Raw genomic sequence first — 19,807 nt, 5'->3', positions numbered from 1 at the left:
GATCCAGCCCAGCCATGACCCTGCCCAGAGCTCCCAACAGCCCCAGCCTGGCCATCCCTGCAGCGCTGCCCAAATTTCTCCCCCATCCTTCATCTCCCCCATCCCTCCCTCTCACAGAATCATGGAATGTGCTGAGCTGGAAGGGACCCACAGGGATGATCAATGCCAAAGCCAAGCCCTGCCCAGAGCCCCCAGCAAGCCCAGCCTGGGCATCCCTGGAGCTCTGGCAGCCTCGGGGCCGTGCCCATTCCCTGGGCAGCCTGGGCAGTGCCCAGCACCCTCTGGGGGAAGAGCCTTGCCCTGAGCTCCAGCCTGAGCTGCCCTGGCCCAGCTCCAGCCGTGCCCTGGCTGCTGTCCCTGGCCCAGAGCAGGGATGGGAGCTGCCCCTCAGGAGGAGTTGAAACTCCTTCTGCAGGTGCTGCTCCAGAAGGAATCCAGGTCATCACCTCCAGGTTGCATCCCCAAATTCTCCTCTAAAACTGGCTGGAGAGGTCCTGCCATAATTATTTGTTTCTGAGTTAGGATTTAGGCTTTAGAGTTTTCTGTTAAAGCTCCACAGACTAAGAAGCCTCCTTTCAAACCAGGCAACCCCAGAACCTGGGATTTCCAAGAGTATTTTAATAAGATTTGCAGTCCCATTCCTATGTCTGGTGCTGATGCACTTCCGAGGTCAGCTGGAATCACAGAAACCAGTGCTGCACCTCAGCCTGGGATTCTGTTTGGCTTCACAGGGTGCCAGGGTGGAGAAGCTGGAGCTGAGGGCACTGCACTGACCCCAGGGCTGGAGCCCCTCTGGAGCCAGGCTGGGAGAGCTGGGGGTGCTGCCCTGGAGAGGAGAAGGCTCCAGGGAGAGCTCAGAGCCCTTGCAGGGCCTGAAGGGGCTCCAGGAGAGCTGCAGAGGGACTGGGGCCAAGGATGGAGGGCCAGGAGGCAGGGAATGGCTGCCAGTGGCAGAGGGCAGGGCTGGATGGGATCTTGGGAATTGGGAATTGTTCCCTGGCAGGGTGGGCAGGGGCTGGGCTGGAATTGCCAGAGCAGCTGTGGCTGCCCCTGGAGCCCTGGCAGTGCCCAAGGCCAGGCTGGACATTGGGGCTGGCAGCACCTGGCACAGTGGGAGGTGGCCCTGGGCTGCAATGAGCTGGCATTGAAGATCCCTTCCCACCCAAACCACTCTGGCATTCCCATTCCTCAATCCAGGATGGAAACCAGCACCAAAAACCATTGCAGCAAATGGAGAAAGGAAAGGAAAGAATGATTTCCTGCATGGTTCCAGGTGCCCCCAGTGCCATTTGCCACAGGGGTTTGTAGCCTGGCAAGGCCTGGTTGGAGAGGTTTGGGCTCTGCCAGGGTGCCCAGAGCAGCTGGGGCTGCCCCTGGAGCCCTGGCAGTGCCCAAGGCCAGGTTTGGAGCACCTGAGATGTCCCTGGATGAGTTTTTGGCTCCCTCTCAACACAAACCATGTCTCCATGATCTTCCCTTCTTCACCATCTGTGTGCCCTCCTCGTGCTGTGACACAGCCACCTCCAGCAGTGGCATTGTCCCTGTGGTTCCTGCTCCAATCCCCTGGGAGCAGCTGGAGCAGCAGGTCCTGCCCTGCCAGGGCAGCTCCCCGGTGCCCTGGGGTTGCAGGGCAGGGTGGGGAATTCTCCAGCTGCAGGAACGTGAGTGAGCTCTCCATGAACTGTCACCCGAGGAGCCTCGTGCCGGGGCTTTCATCATCTGCCTGCAGCACACAACCCCTTCCTTAGCTGGCATCTGTCACCAGGCTGATAAATCAGCTGCCTGCCACGATTTTCACACTTCTCTCATTAACTCAGGGCAGTCCCTCCCTCCTCCCCAGCTCATCCCTCCGACATCCCCAGCCCAGGCTCTGCTGTTTCATGTCCAGGCAGCCACAGCACAGCAGGCATTTGCTGCTGCCTGCAGCTCCCCGTGCAGAGCAGCCCCGATGGCTGGTTCTGAATTCCACAGCTTGGAGCCCCAAAACCACTGGGGTTTGGGCAAAAAGCAGGGCAGGGGGTGGCTGGGCCAGAGCTGAGCACCCAAAGCATTCACAGCCTCCCTTGGGGCTCAACTCCTGTGTCTGGGATAGTGGAAGGTGTCCCTGCACCTGGCACAGGGTGGGATTGTGTTGGAATCCTGGATGCTGAGAATTCCAGACTTTCTGTGCTGCCAGGCACTGACCCCCAGGGGAACATTGCACTGACCTGAGGCTGTGGAGAAGCTTCCAGAATGGAATGACAGAGCTGGGATTGTGGGTGTGGAGTTTGGATAGAAGTGTGTGAGATCACAGGGTGGGAAACTCAGAGTTTGGGGTTTAGAATACAGGAATAGATATGGAGCAAGATGGAGGTTTTGGGGCAGAGGCTTCTCCTTCTCCTTCTCCTTCTCCTTCTCCTTCTCCTTCTCCTTCTCCTTCTCCTTCTCCTTCTCCTTCTCCTTCTCCTTCTCCTTCTCCTTCTTCTCCTTCACCTACTTCTTCTCCACCTTCTCCTTCTCCTTCTCCTTCTCCTCCTTCTCCTTCTTTTCCTTCTTCTTCACCTTCTTCTCCATGGGTTTGGGTGGTTTTGTGTAATTGGACAGAAAAGTCCACATTGCAGACTTTGAGTGATCAGTTATTGGGTTAAAAGTGAAAATAATTTGTGTGTCCTTTCCTAAATGGACAGTTTAGCCATAAAAGGCCTTGTAACAAGAGGTAGTTGGCCATTTCTGTGCCTTGTTAGTGAAGAACTGCAGAACTCACTGCTGTGGGACTGCAACACAGATAAGAAACAATAAACACCTGGGTCTGAACACGAACTGTCATCTTGAGTGCCTTCAATCCCAACCTCAACAGAGGCAGAAGAAGGAAGCTGAAAACAGGCAGGATTGGATGAGTTTTAAGGTTCCTTCCAACCTGGCAGGGTCAATGTGAACAGCCCTAAATCTGCTCCTGGTGGAGCCCTGCCCCTCTTGCTGTGCACAGAGAACACCTGGAACCCCTCTGGGAGCGTGGGGAGAGCTCCCAGGCTGTGCTGGAGCTTCCAGGGCACTCACAGCAAGGAGAAGTTGACTTTCTGTGCCTTCCATACTTAGCCAGATCAAAGCAGGGTTGGGAAAGGCTTTTCTGAAATGACCTTTGTGCAGTGGCCAGACCTTCACAGGCCACAGACAGCTACAAAGGTTCTGGTTCTGGCCTCCAACACTTCAGAGGAATCTGGCTTTGGAGTGCCCTGACAAACACCTCTAAAGGCACATCCCCCTAGGCCCCCTCCTCTGGATGCTCAAGCCCCTGTCAGACACACTCTTGGCCACGTTTTTTGCTGTGGATGATCTTTCAGACACATTTCTCTTGTCCAGACTCTTGGGCCCTCTTTGATAGAGGCTCCTGATAAAAGTTTTGGGTTCTGAAGAGCAATCACTGCCCTCTGGGAATTCCAGCCCAGCTGGAATTCCAGCCCAGCCCCTCCCCACCCTGCCAGGGAACAATTCCCAATTGCCAAGATCCCACCCAGCCCTGCCCTCTGCCACTGGCAGCCATTCCCTGCCTCCTGTCCCTCCATCCTTGGCCCCAGTCCCTCTGCAGCTCTCCTGGAGCCCCTTCAGGCCCTGCAAGGGCTCTGAGCTCTCCCTGGAGCCTTCTCCTCTAAGATCTCTCTTCCCTGTACTCAATTTTTCCCCTTCCTTTCATGGGCAATGAAACCTGAGGACCGAGGTCTCCTGCACAGGTCACTCCTGTGGAAACCTTGGCTTTTAATTCCAGAACTTTCCCCCTCTGCTGGGGCTGCAGAGGGGAGGATGTGCCCGTTTACCTCGATGAGATGGGGGAAAATGGCTTTGAATGGCTTTGAAAGAGGATGGGATTTAATATCAGGGAGAAATTCCTCTCTGTGAGGGTGGGCAGGGGCTGGGCTGGAATTGCCAGAGCAGCTGTGGCTGCCCCTGGAGCCCTGGCAGTGCCCAAGGCCAGGCTGGACATTGGGGCTGGCAGCACCTGGCACAGTGGGAGGTGGCCCTGGGCTGCAATGAGCTGGCATTGAAGATCCCTTCCCACCCAAACCATGTGCAATGCATGACCATGTGTAAGGAGAGTCCACGTGTAATGAGTGTGCATGTGTAATGAGAGTCCATGTGTAATGAGAGTCCATGTGTAATGAGTGAGTGTGCATGTGTAATGAGTGTTCATGTGTAATGAGTGTGTGTCCATGTATAATGTGTTAATGTGTAATGAGTGTGCATATGTAATCAGTGTGCATGTGTAATGAGTGTGCTCTGTAATGAGTGTGCATGTGTAATGAGTGTTCATGTGTAATGAGTGTGTGTGCATGTGTAATGACTGTGTCCATGTGTAATGTGTCCATATGTAATTAATGTGTGTGTGTAATGAGTGTGCATGTGTAATGAGTGTCCATGTGTAATTAATGTGTGTGTGTAATGAGTTTCCACATGTAATGAGAGTCCAATTATAATGAGTGTGGATATGTAATGAATGTGTTCCTGTGTAATGAGTGTGCATGTGCAATGAGTGTGTGTGCATGTGTAATGAGTATCTGTGTATAATGAGTGTCCATGTGTAACGAGTGTGCATGTGTAATGAGTGTGTGTGCATGTGCAATGAGCATCCATGTGTAATGAGTGTCCATGTGTAATTAGTGTCCACATCTCCAGCAGTGCTGGATTTCAGCTCAGGCCAATTCCTGCTCCCTTCCCTGCAGATTAGGGAGCACACACACACACACACACACACACACACACACACACACACACACACACGCAGACACTCACTCCTCTCAATAAAACTCCTTTTGTTCTCTCTTGTTTTGTTCTCTTACACAATGAAACCCCTGCTGGCTGGAAGCCCCTCTGCTCAAGGGGAGAGAGGGCAGCACCGGTTGGGCCAGCCCCTCTGCAGGAGACACCTGCAGGACATCCTGTCTGCTCTGCTCCTGGTTAGGTCAGGCTGGCCGTTGGGTTTTGGGGATCCACCTGTGACAGATGAGCAATGCCATGGCTGATTCTCACAATTAAAGGCAAATATCCTGGATCTCTGTCAGGAGCACTTTTATAGATTTATAGTTGTGTTTTACCCCCTTGTGCTGTTCTCAGGGGTGCCCTGGGTTTGGGACATTTGGGAGGGTCACTCGTTACCATGGCAACAGCTGCCCCCACTCCAGGTGTCAGGCAGGGATCTCCACCCTGGGCAGGGAAGGAGGAGTCCATGGACAGAACTTTGGGGGGCAAAGGGTTAAAAGGTGAAACCTCCATGGTGTGGGTGAGCACATGGTGGGGACATCCTCTGCTCCTGGTGCTGTGATGTTTTCTCTCTTCAGTCTTCTGTTGTATTTCTGATAAGGCTTTAATAAACCTTTCCAATTATTTTAGAAGTGAGGATCATTTCTCACCGTGGGGACTGGCTCACAGTCACCAAACAGGAGATGCCCAGGGCACAGAGCACAGAGAGCTGGAAGTTTCCTGCAGGTTCTCACAGCATGAGAACCTCCTGCTGTGCACCAGGCAGGGCTTTTGAGCCCAGAATTTTAGCTCAGACACCTTCCCCTGGCCCAGACTGCCTGGTCCCTTCCCTGCTCACAATCTCCTCCTTGTGCTTTATCAGGCCTGGCTTTGCCTGGTCTCCTCCACACCCCGTCCCTCCGAGCTCTTGGGGCTTTGCCTGTGCTGGCCTGGCTGGGGAGAAGCCCCAGGCCCCAGGTGTGGATCTGGCATGCAGCATGGACAGAACTTTGGGGGGCAAAGGGTTAAAAGGTGAAACCTCCATGATGTGGGAGAGCACATGGTGGGAACATCCTCTGCTCCTGGTGCTGTGATGTTTTCTCTATTCAGCCTTCTGTTGTATTTCTGATAAAGTTTCAATAAACCTTTTACATTTTTGCAAGTGAGGATCATTTCTCACTCATCCAACCCCTGCCCTGCTCGCCAGCATTACCAGAGTTTGTCCCTGCCCTGTGCTGCTGAGCTCCTTCCCAGAATGTCACCAGCACTGGGGACAGGGGAGAGCAGCCCACGCTCGGGCAGTGCCAGCCCCATGAGGACGTGCACGTACCCGAGCAGGGTGGCACCGGGCCCAGCTGTCACAGTGGCCTGGGGAGGAATGCCAGCCCCGGGAGCTCCAGTGAGGTGGCACCTGAGGTTTTGGGTTTCTCAAGGATGCCTCATGCAGGGCTGGAGCATTTAATCCCCTCTGGCTGGAGCTCTGTGGGTTTGTGCACGGGCCCTGCGGAGCCTCCCGCACCGGGCGTGCCCCACGCTCTGTTTCTCTGGTTTTTTGGCACGGCCTGGCCCATGAGGCATGTGCAGGGCTTGCCAAAGCCACACAAAAGAGGCAGAGCCGAGCCCTCAGACGTGTGTGAGTGCAGCAGCCCCAAAGCCCGGCGGTTACAGCGCTTCCCTGGGCTGGGGAGAGGCCAGGTGGGAATTACCTCACCTGCTCCAGGCCCTGCCTCTTCCAGAGCCCCCTGGGAAGGAGGAATGAGGGTTTCTGACATGGGATTTTATCTAAGCTTTTTGTATCTCTTAATCTTCTCTAGTATTGTTCTTTATGCAAGAAACTTCAGAAATTTGCATTTTCCTATGCTATTTGCACCATGGCAGAGGTTTCTTAAGTGAAAAAGTTCAAATTCAACACATAGTTCTACAAGCTAAACTTTAAATGCTTAATTCATAGTGCTAATTCAAGTGAACTCCAAAATCTCTATTTCATTTCCTTGGGGTTTGCACAAGTGACTAAATACTGGCTGAAACAGAAGTTTGGGAGTAAATGGGCTACTGAGTGGAATGATGGAATGAAAAGAGACTTTGAGACCTCTTTCTTCCAGAGTTGCTCATTTATCCTGGGATTAATGAGCAGTTCTGGTGTTGAACCTCTGGAGAACATTCCCAGTTCACATTTCCCTGGTGCATAACCCCATCCTTTGCATTTCCCACTGATTCAGGCAGCTCTCTGAGCCCTGAGCTGTGGATTTTCCATCCAAAACAAAAGCACCTCTGAAAATCCATGTTTCTAAAGCATCCTCATCTTGCCATGCTGGCAGGAGAAGCCTGAAATTGAAAAATCTGTGTTTTGGCCTTTCCCAGGGGTCTGGAGAAAGAACAGCAGGAAGAAATGGGGCTGAACCTCAATTTTCCAAGATGATGAATTTACAGTGCTGGGTCATCACCAGTTTAGAAAGTTTGACAATTTCTGTCATGAGGGATGAGGGTTATTGAGGAGAGAGGAGTGGAGTGGATACTTGGGTCTGGGGGAAAATGGCTTTGAAAGAGGGTGGGGACTTAAAATCAGGGAGAAATTCCTCCCCGTGAGGGTGGGGAGGCCCTGGCACAGATTCTCAGAGGAGCTGGAACTGCAGAGGTGACACCCAAACCCAGGGGACAAAGGGACACAGGTGATGCCTCAGGTTCAGCTTTTCTATTTTTTAGGTTCTGTGCTGCTTTAGTGTGTGGGTCTGGGTTCAAATTATGGGATGGTGAGCAGGGAGACAAAACAATTCCTGCTCCAGCTGGGCACCAAGGACAAATGATCCAAATTTCAGCCCCAAGAGCACAAACACCGTGGGCTGGAGAGAGAAAAACAAGCAGGATGTGACTTTATAACCCAAATCTAACTGGACAATTAACCCCAATATGCAAATGGAGCAGAACTGATCAAAGTGACACACCCCATGAGTAGTTGTGCATTTTGGGACCATTTTGGCTCATCCTGGGTTCATTTTCTGGCCATTTTGGTTCATCCTGGGTTAATTCTGGGACCATTTTGGTTCATCTTGGGTTCATTTTGCGGCCATTTTGGTTCACCTTGGGTGCATTTTGGGACCATTTTGGTTCATCTTGGGTGCAGCCCTGGCTGGGCTCTGGTGCTGCCCAAGGTGGATCCATTGAGGAGATCCTTTGAATAAATCCCAGCTTTATTCTTTAGCTCAGTCTGGGCTCTGTTCTAGGCCAGCCTTCCCAAGGCACCACAGGGAGCAGGGGGAAGCTCTCTGGGCGAGGGGAGCTGAGTGGGAGCAGTGTGGGGGCAGCTCAGGGCCCTCAGGAGCTGAGCTCAGCACAGGGGATTATGGAAGGGCTGGGTGTTATCTGGGTTTTGGTGAAATTATTCAGAATTTCCTTAGGAAGAGCCTGAAAAAAGGAGGTGGGGGCTACTCCAAGGATGGCTGGATTTCCTGATACTTCCTCCAGCTGCTTGACAATGTGATTTAAGGAGGCTGTTCCCTGCTTCCAGCACTCAAAGCTGCATTGGGTTCTATGTTTCCATCGGGATTGAATGCCAAGGACCCCCTGGACCTCCTGGATGGGCTGGGACTGGCCCTGTCAGCCCCCTCTGGGCTTGGCCCTGCACCCTGAGCACAGAATCAGAGCTGGCAAGGTTGGAAAAGCCCTCTAAGATCCACTCCAGCCATCAGCCCACGGCTCCATCAGCCACATCCTTACATTTCTGGGACACTTCCAGGGCTGGTGACCCCACCAGGGGACACAGCTGGGATCTGGGCTGGGGGCTGAGCTTCCCCCACTGCAGGAGCCCCAGCATATGGCACCAGCTGGGCCCCAAGGGGGTGAACCCAGCTGGGGGAAGGTTTGGGTGGGCCCCAAGCTGGCAGTGATGTGGCCTCAGTGCTCAAAGGGAGGGGTCTGGGGGGAATTAAGAGGATTTTTGGATTTTCAGCACCCCCAGGGCCGAGCTTGTCCCTCAGCAGGTGAGACCCTGGGATATGCAGGGAATGCTGAGCAGCAGGAATGTGCATCCCCACAGGATTCATGCCAGAGAGAGCCACCCTGCAAGCACAGCCAGGGCTGTTCTGAGGAATCCCTGAGGTTATAAACAGTAAAAACCCTCTGGGGAGCTGAGTCCTCTCACCTCCTCTGCTCCCATCTTGTTTTCTCCCTACTTTCCTTTATCTCCAGTGACAAAGGAGGGGGTTTGTGGCATCCAGGGGATGTCAGACATAACTGAAGTGTGGCCTTCAGAGCAAAACCACCCAGGGCAGCCCCAGGCTCCTGCCCAGGAGCCCCTGATGGAAAACTGCTCCATCAGCTGGGGCTGGAGCGCTCAGAACCAGCACAGCAGCCAGGGAATTCCTGGGCTAAAGAGAGAAAACAAGATTCTCCCTTCCCTTCCCTTCCCTTCCCTTCCCTTCCCTTCCCTTCCCTTCCCTTCCCTTCCCTTCCCTTCCCTTCCCTTCCCTTCCCTTCCCTTCCCTTCCCTTCCCTTCCCTTCCCTTCCCTTTTGGGAAATTTGGACTGTGAATATTAAAAATAATAATAATAAAAAAAATAAAGAAAAGAATAAAGAAAATAAAATGCAGCCCCTTGGGCTGAATCACAACCATAGTGTTGATAAACATCCTTTACAAATCAAGCCTTCATAATCCTCTCCAAACAATCCTCCTGATTGTTCTGAAACCACCAAAGCAGCAGCAGAGGTCACAAAATCAACCCTTGTTTGGGACTTTGCAACACCTCATCTCAGCTTTGGAACGGGCTGTGCCACTGGGAGGTTTAAATTTAGACTTCAAACTGCAACAATTGTTTTAACAATGCTAAAATGTTGTTTAAGATATGAAAAAATTGCAATTTTTGCTCACAATAACCTATTCCTGTAATAAAATTGTTGAGATGAAGTAAATAATATATTAAAAATATATTATAAAATATATTGTAATATATATATATTTATAATATATTATAAAATTATAGAAAAATAAATAATTCCTGTAATAAAATTGTTGAGATAAAATAAATAATATATTAAAAATATATTCTAAAATATATTATAATATATATAATATATATTTTAATATATTGTAAAATATATTATAAAAACATATAAAAATAAGTAATTCCTGTAATAAAATGGTTGAGATAAAATAAATAATATATTAAAAATATATTCTAAAATATATATTATCTATATTTATAATATATTATAAAATATATTACAAAAATATATTTAAAATAATTCCTGCAATAAAATTATTGAGATAAAAGAAATAATATATTCAAAATATAATAAAATATATTATAAAACATATAAAAATAAATAATACCTGTAATAAAATTGACCTGAGATAAAATTGTTTCTGATATTATATATATATTTTTTTTAAATATATAACTCCAAGTCCTTTGACATCATTATAGATCAGAATAGAAAAGGACAGAATTTCCAGTGGAGCAGAAAATCGCCTTGCTCCCCTCAGCTTGGATCCCTCTGCACTTGGATTCAAACCCCCAGAAGAATGGGATTCTATGGCTGTTGGGGAAGATGAAACAGGAAAGCCTTATAAATGTGATTGCCTGGCAAAAGATTCTGAGAATATGGAAACTCTAAGTGAGATTGAAATGAAAGCAAGCTCTGAGATCCCTCAGTTGCTGAACAACTGGAAAACAATGGCATGGCCAGCTGAAGGTGATCCCCTTTTGATCAAACAATCCCCTCTGCTTGCAGACAGGCCCAAGGCTCAGAGCAGACCCTGCCAGCTTGGCAGAAGGGGCCCCAAGAGGAGTTTGTAGGGTTTAAAATGTACCACAGTGTGGTAATGGAATGATTCTTACAGTAAATATAATATATATATATGTATATATACACATATATGTATATATATGTATATATGTGTGTATCTACAGTAACTGACAGTCATGAACTGAGTTCATGACTCACTTTCTCTTTACTTATCCAACCCAAACTTCTGGCATTCGTATCAATAAATCCCACTCTAGCAAACCACCCATCGCTCCAAGCACTGCCCCCTGAACCTGACCATGAACTTAAGCTTCTTTGACCAATTTTCAAGCCCATCCCTCCTAGGAATCCCACTAATTCTCATCTCAATAACTTTCCCAGCTCTATTACTACCCTGCCTAGACAATCAATGAATTACTCAGCAACTCTCAACCCTGCAGCTGTGATTTATCAACCTAGTCACAAAATGTCATATATCTATGTAAATGTTATATACTCATATTATAGTATATAAATGCTGTAGGATTTGTATCTTGTACTAGATTGGTTAGTGAGAATTAGAATATTCAGCACAGAAGAAGATTTATGGTATTGTAACGGGAACCTCACTCTCTTTCCCTCTTGCTTTTATTCTTTGCTCTCTCTCATCCTCTTTACCACGTTCTTGCCTGCTTTCTCTTTACCACTTTCTTTACCTCTTTTTCCCTCTTGCTTTTATTCTTTGCTCTCTCTCTCTCTCTTTCAGGCTCCTCTTTGGGGCTCCTCTTTGGGCCTGCTCTGAGCTGTGGCTGGCAGCTCCCAGCAGGGCCCTGCACCCAGGCCCTTTGCAATAAACCCCAAGTCCCAGCCCTGGCTGCAGAGATCTCTGCTCTCCGTCCATCCCCACCATCCTACCCCCATCTCTCCTACACATGGCAAACTGGTTATTTTAATTTGGTTAACCAGTAACCAAATTACAGCTCCACCTGGCCAAGGGCAGAGCCATCCAGGCAGGAGACACTGCCCAGACCGAGCCCGTGCCAGGTCCTCCCTGGGATTCCTCAGCACCTAATTACTCCCATTTTAATTAAACTTTCTCCTGCAACTTTCCTTGTTTCCTTCCCTAACTCATCCGCTGCTGGAGCCTCTCATCTCCTCCCAAAACAAAAGCTGCATGGAAATTATGACCATCTTGGAGATGTTTTTGCAGTTTGTTTTTTTGGGTTTTTTCCCTCCAAATTGAGTGTTTCTGACTTCTTTTGAAAACATTTTTACATCTTCTTTTAAAGGCATTTTGGAAAGTTGCAAGTCTGATTAAAATGTGGTATTTTGACAGGAGAAATTTTTTTTTTTTTAATTTTGAGTCCCTGAGTAAAGAAAATCAAATCAATTCAATCATTTTGCTACAAATTGCAAGACTGAGAGCTGGAATAACTTTACTGAAGGCAAAAAAAAATATCAAAAACTCGGGACTTAATTTCTTCTCTAGCCCTAATTTAGGAGGGAAGGCGAGATATTCTCAGTGTTCATAACTTTGAGTGTTTCAGCATCAGCATTTTTTCTGGAAACCTTTGTAACCCCAGTGGGTGCTCCCGTGGATCTGCACATTGTTCAGAACAATGGGATCCGTCCAGCAGGCGGCACAATCAATGCCCCAAGCACCAATAAACCATATCAATAATTAATAATTAACCCCCTATTAAAGTGCTGAGGTGTAAAGGGCAGACACTTGCATTTTGTTTGTTTTCCTCTCTTTTCTCCCTGCTTTATGTCACCATCCTGAGGGACTTTGGCAGCCTGGGGAGGGGGGCCTGGGAGAACCTGGGGGGGTCACAAAGGCCAAGTGCAAGGTGCTGCACCTGGGGAATCCCAAAGGTGAGCAGGGACTGGGGGATGGATCCAAACCAGCCCTGGCAGAAGGAATTGGGGATTTTGGGGGGTTAAAAGCTCAGCAGTGAAGGTTGGAAACCTAAAATCACCCCCATGTCCTGGGCTGCATCAAAGGATGAGGGAGAGGATTCTCCCTCTCTGCTCCTCTCAGGTGATTCCTCACCTGCAGAGCTGCACCAGGTCTGGGAATTCCAACCTCAGCAGCGCCTGGAGCTGCTGGAGAGAGCCCAGAGGAGCCCACGGAGCTGCTGCAGGGCTGGAGCCCCTCTGGAGCCAGGCTGGGAGAGCTGGGGGTGCTCCCCTGGAGAGGAGAAGGCTCCAGGCAGAGCTCAGAGCCCTTGCAGGGCCTGAAGGGGCTCCAGGAGAGCTGCAGAGGGACTGGGGCCAAGGATGGAGGGACAGGAGGCAGGGAATGGCTGCCAGTGGCAGAGGGCAGGGCTGGATGGGATCTTGGCAATTGGGAATTGTTCCCTGGCAGGGTGGGCAGGGGCTGGGCTGGAATTGCCAGAGCAGCTGTGGCTGCCCCTGGAGCCCTGGCAGTGCCCAAGGCCAGGCTGGACATTGGGGCTGGCAGCACCTGGCACAGTGGGAGGTGGCCCTGGGCTGCAATGAGCTGGCATTGAAGATCCCTTCCCACCCAAACCACTCTGGCATTCCCATTCCTCAATCCAGGATGGAAACCAGCACCAAAAACCATTGCAGCAAATGGAGAAAGGAAAGGAAAGAATGATTTCCTGCATGGTTCCAGGTGCCCCCAGTGCCATTTGCCACAGGGGTTTGTAGCCTGGCAAGGCCTGGTTGGAGAGGTTTGGGCTCTGCCAGGGTGCCCAGAGCAGCTGTGGCTGCCCCTGGAGCCCTGGCAGTGCCCAAGGCCAGGCTGGAGCAGTGAGAGGTGTCCCTGCACATGAGCTTTAGGGTCCCTTCCCACCCAAACCATTCTGGGATTCTCTCTTTAACTTCTGCCTTGTTCTCTGCCTCAGTTTCTGCCCCTGACTGATCTTTGCAGCTCCATTATCCCAATTTACCCCACACATCTCCCCTGGAGAAATATAACCTAGAAGAAGAGCTCAGGAATGGATTTAAAGAGAGGTCAGGAATGGATTTCAGCTGCTGAACATTTCCAAACTGATTGCTTGAAGTCACTTCGTGTGCTGGCCTGTCACCTGGTTCCCATTGCCTGACCCTGGGGCACCCGGAGAAGGGGGATTTGTGCCTGTCCAGGTTGCAGGAGCCCCTCCAGGCTGGTCCCAGCCCTGTTGCACAAGCTGCTCTCCTGCACTTGCTGCAGAGGCTGCGGCTCTCACAGCACTCAGGCAGCTCCCAGGTGCTGATTAATTGCATGACACCTATTGTAATTATAAATTCCAGGTCACTCATCGTGCTGGAAAGCTGAAGGGGTTCAGCCATCAGGGTGGAGCCAAGGCAGACATCCCTGTTAAGGTGTTCCAATGAACACTCAACACACGAGGAATGTCTCCACAGGGCTGTTTAAACACTCTGCACTTTGCTTTTCTTGCCTTTTGGGCACAAAAATGTGTGATCAGGCAGGCACACGGGACTGCCTGTAATTGTCACTCACTTTATTAAAAAAAACTCCTTTCTGAACTGCAAATATTCCCTTTTCCATCCACAGAGCAAGGGAGAAACACGCTCTGCTTCCCAGCTGGTGAGGAGAGGAGCGGGAGTTGGGAGCCTTTGGAGTCCTGACATTTTCAAAAATCCTGAGATTTCTTGATGTGGGAGAGCTGCAATTTTTTTCCAGTGTTTCTCTTTTCACGAGCTCCCAGGGCAGGATGGAAAGGCATCATCAGGAGCACATTTGTTATGATTTTAAATAACTGAAGAGCCAGGCCAGGTCTGTGGCCTGTGACAGCCACCAGCAGAAGGCGGTGCCATAAGGGGCCAGGTTTGGCTGCTCCTGAAGGTTTTATCCAGGTCTGATGGAACAGGAGAGCCCTGCGTGGAGCTGAGTGTGCTGATCACACACCCACACATTCCAAATATTCCCATTTATCTGGTGCCTCCCTGGATTTAATTCAGCCTTCATCTTGCCTCCCCCTGCTTTTATCTGACTCAAAGCTCGGTCACTTTGTGTAAATTTAATGACATTTGTGTACCAGGGTCAGGATCAGGCTGCAGACAGACTGACTGATCTTTGCAGCTCCCTTACCCCAACTCACTCCACACATCTCCCCTGGAGAAATACAACCTAGAAGGAGAGCTCAGGACATTTCACAGGTCTCAGAGACATTCACTTTGTTTTCTCCTTCCAAGACCAAGATTTCAGCTCTCTCCCTGCCTGACAGACATCCCAGGGCATCCCATCAGTGCCAGAATCCCAGGAACACCAACCATGGCCTGATCAGTGGCTCCTGAGAGCTCCAGTTACTACAGAAAGGGATCAGGATCTGCTGCCATTCCCGCCCTTCCACTTTGCTGTCCCACAGCCACTGGAATTCAAATTCCTGGGCAGGAAAGTGTCACCAGGTCCTTCAGGACAGCACCTCTGGCTTCGTGTCTTCTGCCTGAAGAGCAGAACTGAATAACTCATGCCTGGATATCAGGGATGGATTATTCTGCATAATAATCCATCCCTAGATATCAGAACTGGATAATCCATCCCTGAAGAACAGAACTGGGATAATCCATCCCTGAAGAACTGAACTGGATAATCCATACCTGGAAAACAGAATTAGATAATCCATCCTTGGGGAACAGAACTGGATAATCCATCCCTGGAAAACAGAACTGGATAATCCATCCCTGGAAAACAGAACTGGATAATCTATCCCTGGATATCAGAATTGGATAATCATCCCTGGGGAGCAAAACTGGGATAACTCATCCCCCAAAAACAGAAGTGGATAATCCATCCCTGGGGAACAGAACTGGACAATCCATTCCTGCAGAAGGGAACTGGATAATCCATCCCTGGAAAACAGAACTGGATAATCTATCCCTACAGATCAGAACTGATAATCCATCCCTGGAGATCAGAACTGGATAATCCATCCCCGAAAAACAGAACTGGATGATCCATCCCTGAGGGAGCAGAACTGGGATAATCCATACCTGGAAAACAGAACTGGATAATCCATCCCTGGGGAACAGAACTGGATAATCCATACCTGGAAAAGAGAACTGGGTTGATGCATCCCTGCAGAACTGAACTGGATAATTCATCCCTGGACATCAGAACTGGATAATCCATCCCTGCGGTAGGGAACGGGATAATACATCCCTGAGGAACAGAACTGGATAATCCATCCCTGGAAAATAGAACTGGGTTAATCCATCCCTGGGGAGCAGAGCTGGAAAATCCATCCCTGGATATCAGAACTGGATAATTCATCCCTGGGAAACAGAACTGAATAATCCATCCAGGATATCAAAACTGGATAATCCATCCCTGCAGAACAGAGCTGGACAATCTATCTCTGGAAAACAGAACTGGATAATCCATCCCTGCAGAAGGGAACTGGAAAATGCATCCCTGGAGAGCAGAACTGGATGATCCATTCCTGGGGAACAGAACTGGGTAATCCATCCCTGTGGAACAGAACTGGGTGATCTATCCCTGGATATCAGAACTGTATGGTCCATCCCTTCTGCAGAAGAGAAATGGATGGTCCATCCCTGCAGCACCCCCGGTGCCAGGCAGTATCAGCCTCATCCCTCCAGGCTGGCCCTTGGCACAGGGCAGTGCCTGCCATGGGGACAGACCCTTCCAGAGTGACAGCTTGCCTCTCCTGGATGCCACAGGAGGTCCTTGCCAGGGCCACCTGCCCCTTCCCACCTCCCTGGGAAGGATGGAGCTGGCACATCCCAGGATCTTCCCCTCTGTGTGACCCCACGTGTCCTGGGGACGCCTTGTGTTTGTGTGTGGGCAGAGGCAGCAGTGCCAACACCTGGGGCCAAGCTGCTCTGCCCACCCCTGAGAGGGACACTGGGCTTCCCTGGGAGCCTCAGGATGGGAAAACACCTGAAGAACCCCACTGTGACCACACAAACAGCCCCTGGGTGTGTTCAGCCAGACCTCACACACAGAGCACGACACATCTGTTATCAGCAAACCACGCACACACCCATGGCTTTGGGTTCCTCTCTGCAGGGCTGCATTTCAGGACTGCCTGGCACTCACTGAGGTCCCTTTTGCTGCTGAAATCCCACCTCCAGCTCCAGCAAGAAGTGCCACCTCCCCTGGGACAGCACAGAAGGGACAGACCAGCCCAGGGTGGCTGCGGGGAAACCAGCTGGGACCTTGAAGAGCAAATCTTGGAGAAGTGAGTCTGGACTTCCAGTAACAGCCCAAGAACAAAGCCCTGAAGGCTGCCCAGCTCCCCCAGCCCTCCCATGGCACCAGTGCCCATCAACAGAAAGGAGCCAGAAGGGAATTCAAGAGCTGCCTCAGGAGAGGCCTGGATGCTGCAAATGAACTTCAGGATATTCTCCACAGAGCTGACTTTAGGCCAAAATAAGGAGAAACTGGGATCTGGAGGATGCCGTTGTGTTGTGCATGTTGTTTGTAGCCTTAAAAAATAATAATAACCTGAGTAGCCTTAAAAAAATTACTAGGCTTTAAAAATAGTAGTCTTAAAAAATAATAATAATAGAAAATTGTTGAAATTATTTTTAAAAATTTGTTGAAATTCCACCACTGTTTGTGCAGGATTCTCTCCTGAGCCATCTTCAGCCCCTTTGGGATGTCATGGGCAATGCTCCAGATTCACCCAGTGTCAGCTCACAGCCCCACAGAGCTGACGAAACTCTGCCCCTTTGCCTTCCAAGTATCCAGACCGTGTGCTCACCCTTTCTCACTGTGTGAAACATCTCCAGCCTCCCTGTGCCTCACTGAGCTCCTCCCCATCAGCAGAAAGCTGGGATTTATTAATTACAGCTGATGTGCTGAGCTGGGGAGGGCAGGGGGGCACCAAAAATCCCAAAGGAAGCCCCACTTGACAATGTCTCTTTCCTTCACTTCCTCACAGCGGCTCCGTGGGGGATGAACAACGCTGGAAAAATGCAGCTCATGTCCCAGGACAAGAATGCTGATTATTTGCTGGGCTGCCATCCACCACGGGGAATTCTGGCTCGTGACATCACCCCATTGTTCCTGCTGGTGCCAAGAGCACGCTGGGATCCCAAGTGCTCAATGGTTAAAGGCCTTTCCTGTTTGCTCACTCCTTGTTTCCAAACAGTGCCAGGCCCGCACGGGATGTCTCCTATGCTGGGCTGCTTTGTCCCTTTCGTCATGTCTGCCTGTAACTCCTCACAGTGACATGAACAATGTGCTCCCGCAGGCAGAAACAAAAGGGAAAAAATAACTGCAGGAGGCAAAGCCCATCTTTGGCATTCAGGACCCCGTGCACGCCTTTGTTCCTTCTTTGGGAGCTGTGTTTGTGCAGCACGGCCCAGCCCTCCTCCAGCCCTGTTGTTTTTCTTTGTGATTTTAGTGTGGTGAAAGTGCCAGGAGGGTTGGCCTTGGGAAGCTGGCTCCTGATCCTTATCAGGGGAACAACGAGGACAGTGGCAGGAGCTGTGCAGGTTCTCCGTGCTCTGAGGGTCAAGGAGAGCCACAGCTCCCAGTGCAGGCTGATCCCCCAGCCCTCAGCACGAGGGGATCCAACATCTGTGGGTTTGGGGCACCAAAGTGTGAGATCTAAAGGTGTTTGAGAGTGCCCAAAGGTGGTGAAGGGTCAGGAGGGGCCGCAGGAGGAGCAGCTGAGGGCTCTTGGTGTGTGCAGCTGGAGCAGGGCACAGTGAGGGCAGAGCTCAGGGATCTGCAGCTCCTCCCGAGGGGCAGCTCCCATCCCTGCTCTGGGCCAGGGACAGCAGCCAGGGCACGGCTGGAGCTGGGCCAGGGCAGCTCAGGCTGGAGCTCAGGGCAAGGTTCTTCCCCCAGAGGGTGCTGGGCACTGCCCAGGCTGCCCAGGGAATGGGCACGGCCCCGAGGCTGCCAGAGCTCCAGGGATGCCCAGGCTGGGCTTGCTGGGGCCTCTGGGCAGGGCTTGGCTTTGGCATTGATCATCCCTGTGGGTCCCTTCCAGCTCAGCACATTCCATGATTCTGTGAGAGTGAGGGATGGGGGAGATGAAGGATGGGGGAGAAATTTGGGCAGCGCTGCAGGGATGGCCAGGCTGGGGCTGTTGGGGGCTCTGGGCAGGGTCATGGCTGGGCTGGATCATCCTTGGGGTCCCTTCAGCTCAGGATGTTCCATGACTCAACCTAAACCAAGCAGGTTCTCTTGGAACCACCACAGAGAGCAGAATAATCACTGAGCCGAGGAATCACTGAGGTTGGAAAAGACCTCCAAGGTCACTGAGCCCCCCCTGCTCTGTGGGACGTGTTGGGTGCTGAAGCAGCTGCTTCACCTTCTGCCTGGGCATTCTCCCTCACAAGCCCTAAAGGCAAAACAACTTCCTAAGGTATGATTTTTCCACAGGAGCTCTTTAGCCTGGGCAAAGCTCTCAGAGCTGGGCCAGTTCAAAGCCACTTCAGTGCCAACCTCATCTCTGCAGGGTTCCCTGCAAGAACCAGAGGCATTCAGCCCTAGCCCCACATCCTTTGGGATCTTTGAAGCTCTGGTGCCAAACATCCCAAGGTGTGCAGCTCAGGTTGGTACCTGCTCAGCACAGGAGGGCTTTTCCTGGAGAAAAACCAGGAATTCAGGCTCCCCCCCACAGACAGGGACGAGCACGAGGGTGTAACATTTGCTCCATTTTCAGCCTGGTGGGATTTATGGGAAATGAAGACAACAATTGAGAAATCCTTGGATGAAAGGCCTGGTTTGTGAAGATGTTTTTGCACCTGGCATGACAGATAGCAGCAGACATCTGGGCACTTCCAGCAGATTGCAGACAGGTACGTGGAGCTCCAGGTGCTCCTTGGAAATGAGCTGGGTGACAGAGCCCCGGCCACAAAAGGTGGAGGAAATTCCTTGAGCCCAGATGCCCAAAACCTGGGGTTGGTTTGAGGCTGTGGTTCCTTGCCCGAGGCACCAGCTCTGGGTGTGACAGGGCTGATCCCTTCAGCAAACCAACCCCAACCAACAGCGCCGCGGCGCTGTCCCGGCCCTCTCCGGCAGCACCCCTTCAAAGACAGCGCCCTTTTTTTGTAGAAATGATGTCATTCACTGGCCAGCCTTCCCTCGGGGTGAGCAAACACGGCTGCGTTGCCTTCCCCACGTCGAGGGGATCGTCTTTCAGCCCGCAGTGACCAGGATGAGGAGCGCAGGAACGGGAGCCAAGGCAGATTTATTGTATCACTGGGCTGGCATCTGGAATGTCACACACAGCTCTGACTTAACTCTGAAACTTGGCACAGCTGGAATATGGGCAGTAACAGGTAATGCTGCTTTTGTGTTTCCCTGTTTTCTTTAGAATAATTGTTGCATTGGGACAGAGGTTAAATACTTCCCTCTGTTTGCTTTGTTTTATGAGCTCTGTCTTTATTTTTTTATTAATTTATCATTTGCACTCTTCCTGA

Source organism: Molothrus aeneus, chromosome 23 (genome assembly GCF_037042795.1).
Source record: "Molothrus aeneus isolate 106 chromosome 23, BPBGC_Maene_1.0, whole genome shotgun sequence".
NCBI classification, from domain to species: domain Eukaryota; kingdom Metazoa; phylum Chordata; class Aves; order Passeriformes; family Icteridae; genus Molothrus; species Molothrus aeneus.
The sequence above is the reverse complement of the archived record's forward strand: the minus strand, read 5'-3'. Positions refer to the sequence as shown.